Here is a 4,425-nt window from a genome sequence, read left to right as displayed (position 1 = left end):
AACCTCCTTTTACCCAGCAACTGAGTCCCAGGCCCAGAGGAGCTGCACATAAACACTCTCGTGTTTCATTTTAATATTTCTTGATGATAAATTAGTTATGGCTGGAGCTGATTTTTTGAAAGGGGAAAAGAACGTGATGCATTTATACCTAAAACGCCAAGCTAAGCGTGGGAGCACCCTTTCATAGACGTGCAAAGGAGTCAGGGAGAGCTAGTTTCTCACCCAAAGCAAGACCAGAAGGTGCCTAATACATTGGGTTTGAACCCAGGGCTCTCTGACTCCAAAACCCCTACTTATAAGCCATCTCTCCAGAAGCTTTTGTGTAACGAATTCCAAATGGGCAGCAAATGAAACCATTGCAAGAACTTTGCCATTGCTTGTTTATGGCCATGAAACAACATAAAAGGAAGAGAAAAATCAGACCTAGAACCTGAATTTTGGGATTTGCATTTGCAAACCTTCAACCTCCTATTAACATATTGGGCCATTTTTTCCACCCTGGGAATTCTGCAGATTCCAAACTGGAGCCAAAAAAGAAGAAGGGAGGAAGGTAACAATTTACCACTCGGTACCCTAAGTCAAAAGGCTTCCGGGGCCTTGTAGGTGGTGAAGGATGTTGAGAATCCCCTTTCCCCCTCCCCTGCAACTCTCTGATGCTGATGAGGAGCTACAAATACTCTTCCAGAACAAAGGTCCGGAACCCTCTGGGAGCTCTCCTCCCCAGGGCTCCGGGAACCACCTGCTAGCATTCAGGCGGCTGCTGCCTAGGGAGCTTTCAGATGCCAGGGCGGGCCTTCCCGCCAGAAGCCTTTAATTAGGAGTAACATGATTGCAAGTTACCCGGAGCCAAGATGGCTTTCCTCTTTAGTTAAACATTGCCAATTTAAGCACAATAGCAGTTTTATGGGCAACCCGAGACAGAAGCTTTACAAACCTTTCCAAAGCAGTGAAAGACAGCTGTGAGGGAGCCTCCGGCCCTGGCCGCCTCCACCTCCTCCGAGTCCCCCTGCTTGCTTTTCTCGCTGCACCACAGACCCCACAAGGCAGCCAGCTGGGGAAGAGCTCCAGCTAAACCCAGGGGGGGTCCTCCCGTCTGAAAAGGCAGCCCCACGGCGTCGGAACCTCGGGAAAGCATGGCCGGGAGCCTGCGCTCGTGCCAGGGCCCCACCTGATGCCGAGGTGCACCAAGGCACACAGCGACCGCCCTGCTACATGCAGGGCCCTGCGTGGCTTCCCAAGAAGTGATCCGCGTCCAAGACGGGAAGTGGAGGGAGAAGGGGAGGACCCATAGGGGGACACCCACTGGCCGGTGTCCCAAATGTGCTCGGCAGGGCCCGGGGCTTCGGGGAGCATCACCTCTGACCATCCTCGCAGCAGCCACGAGAGCTCAGGTCCAGGTTGTCCACTTGACAGATTTGCACCCTTGATACCCAGGGTCACACACTGGGCACGGGGCAGGGATTTGAAGCCAGGTGGCTCCAGGATGACTTCCAAGTCCCAGGAAGAAGCTGCTTGCCCATCGACAAGCAGGGCAGGTGGGCGGGCAAGGGGGAGCCCTGGGAGACAACGAGAGCCACGTCGTTGATGCCAATGTGCCCAGGACGTGGCCCAGCAGAGATGTCTGCGGAGAGAGGTCTGGGACTCTGAAGTTGGGAGAAGCCCGAGGTCGTGACTGCCCCCTCCTCCCCTCTGTTGGAAGATGGCCACATCCTCACATCTGTTTAGAGTCTGCCCAGGGGCAGAGAGTGGTCATGGTCCCCTGGTGGTGGACAGCTGCGGGACCAACATTCCACCAGGTCCCCTGGTGGTGGACAGCTGCGGGACCCACATTCCAGCACGGCAGGCAACACGAGCCCGCCTGAGCCGACATGTGGGTTTATCCTAAATAAAAGGGGAGAGGCAGCTTCAGGCAAGGAGCCAGCCCAGACAGCTACCTCGGGCCTCCCCCTCACCTTGAACTTGGGCCCAGGGCTCCACTGGGCCTGGAAAGGATAAAACCTGAGCCCACATCCCCTCCTCTCTCCCTCTCTCGCCTACTCTTCTCTCTCCCTGTATCCTCGACCTGGGCTCACACAGAATACCCACTGTCCGAGACTTGGTGCCAAGAGCAAAGACTCAGAGGTGGAGCAGGATGGAAGGAGGCAGGGCTGCGCCGCTCTTGCCTGTTGGGCCTGACAGCCAAACACAGGCACAGAGGCACAAGCTCCGCCACTGCGCTCTGAGTCACAGCTGGAAATATTTAGAGACTGTTCACAAGTAGAAAGCCAACCTCTTTCTAGGAGTGTGACCTGCTACAGAGAGCAGGTGGGAAATGTGGAGGGTGGATCAGGAGTGCAGTTGTGTGTGTGCGCATGCACATGTGTGTGTCCCTTTGTGGAGGGAAGGACCTGGCCCTCTTGATGCTACTCATTCCTTATTTATTGTTCTCTGCAAACTCTTGGGTAATCAGCCCAATTGTTGATGATAAGCCTTTATTGAGCATCTACAGGTGCCTGACATTGACATGTTATCTCATTAAATTCTCATTTTAAAAAACAAAACAAAACACTGAGATCAGATCTCTTATTCTCATTTTGATAAATAAGGAAACAGAGGCCCCAGAACTTGCATGACTAGAGACATACAGGTGAAAAAGGCCAGTAATCATTCAACAAGTATTTAGCAAGCACCTGTTCTTTGACAGGCGCATGGAGTCAAACCAGAGCCGGTCTGATTTCAGGACTCGTGACATTCCTGCTCTGCAGAACTGTCTCTCTGGTTCCACCCGGAAGCCATCTGGAGCTGATATCTCATCTTTTATTAAGAAATACAGCCCTGCCAGTTTTCCGTCCGTGCACTCATTCACTTACACAAACTCTTATTCCTTCTTTTACTCATTCAGTTATTCATTCACACATTCAACAGATTGGGTGTCCACTATATACAAAGCCCTGGCCCTGTTTTGGGGAATTCACTGGTGACCCCACGTGGACACAGTTCTGGTTTTGGGATGTTGATGTGCTGGAAGGGGAGGGGTACTGATCCATTAAGCCCCCATGTCAGGGTCAGTCGCCAATGGAGAGCCTGGTCGGCAGAGAAGGAGCCTGTGCCAGGGAACCTGGCCCCTCTACCTGGATCCAGGAAAGGCTTCCTCTGGGGATGGGAGGCTAGAGCTGGGACCCCAGGCTAAGGAAGAGTTGACTGGCAGGGAGGGGACACCAAAGGGAGCAGGATGCACAAAGACCTGGAGCTGCAGAGGAAGGTGACCGCTCCGTGGCTCATGTCGAAGCTATCTCCACCTGCTGGTCCAGCCAGCGCCTCAATCTCACCACGACCTGACATTGTGTCCCCCACATCTGCCCCATCTCAATCAACGAGGGCCCCTGGTTCCCAAGCCAGACTCCTTTCTGCCCTCACACCCCAATTCTATCAATCACTAAAGCTCTGGTTGAGGTTTTATTCTCGCATTGTGGTAACTGAAATCACCTCGTTCAATCACTTAAATGTCTACTGTGGGCCTCCTGGATGGCAGACACCCCCCTAGCAGTGAGCAGGTCAGGCCTGAACCCTGCCTTCCTGGAGACATAGCCTAATGTTACAATGGTTTGAGTTGCTTAGTGGAGCAAAAGTGCCCAGGTTGTTCTGAAGTAAAAATGAAGCCTGAACCTGAGAGTTGGGAATTAACAGATGATTATGATTGCTGAAACACTACACAGATGCTTTTTCCTGCTTTTCCAGTATGTTGTAGACTAGCCAAGAGTTGTTACCTGAAATTACTGAAATTAGCTAGACTGACCTCACCCTTGTACAGTGCCATTTTTATTGACGACTTGCTGCTGTGATGGTCCTTCTAAACCAGCCTCAACTTTGTTTATGGTTAGGCTAAACTAGGCTCACCCTTTTGTGCACTTACTATTGTGGTGGTAATCACACCACTCTCCTCTGCCTGAATCTGTAAAAACACCTAAAATCCTAAAAACCAGAAAGGCAGATTTACGACTCCTGTCTCCTGTCCTTCCACTGGCTTCATAAGCCTGCTTTCTCTCAGGATCATCCCAGCGTGGACTCCAATTCATCTGTTCCAGGGCAAGAACCCCAACGGGCCCCTTCCCCTAGCCTTCCAACTCCCCTGTCTTCAGCAGGCCTTACTAATCAATCACAGAATTCCTTTCTCCTGAGACTAAGGTGGCCTCGGAATTCCTTCATACCCTCCATGCAGCCTCCCTGACCAGTGTGAGTTGTCCATGATATAAAACGTATTGTCATGTTGACCCCTGACCCTCATCAGCTCAGAAACTTGGCATGGCTGAAGCTGCCGCATAGACCAAGGGTAACAGGAACTGGACTTAGTACAGGGGTTTCTATACGTTCCACTTCTCAGTCCAGAGACCCATAAGCAGCCAGAGATGACCTAGGCTGTTTGTCCAGCTCCCTCATTTTACAGGT

The sequence above is a fragment of the Dasypus novemcinctus genome, chromosome 14, assembly GCF_030445035.2.
Source record: "Dasypus novemcinctus isolate mDasNov1 chromosome 14, mDasNov1.1.hap2, whole genome shotgun sequence".
Lineage (NCBI taxonomy): Eukaryota > Metazoa > Chordata > Mammalia > Cingulata > Dasypodidae > Dasypus > Dasypus novemcinctus.
This window is presented reverse-complemented; position numbering follows the sequence as displayed.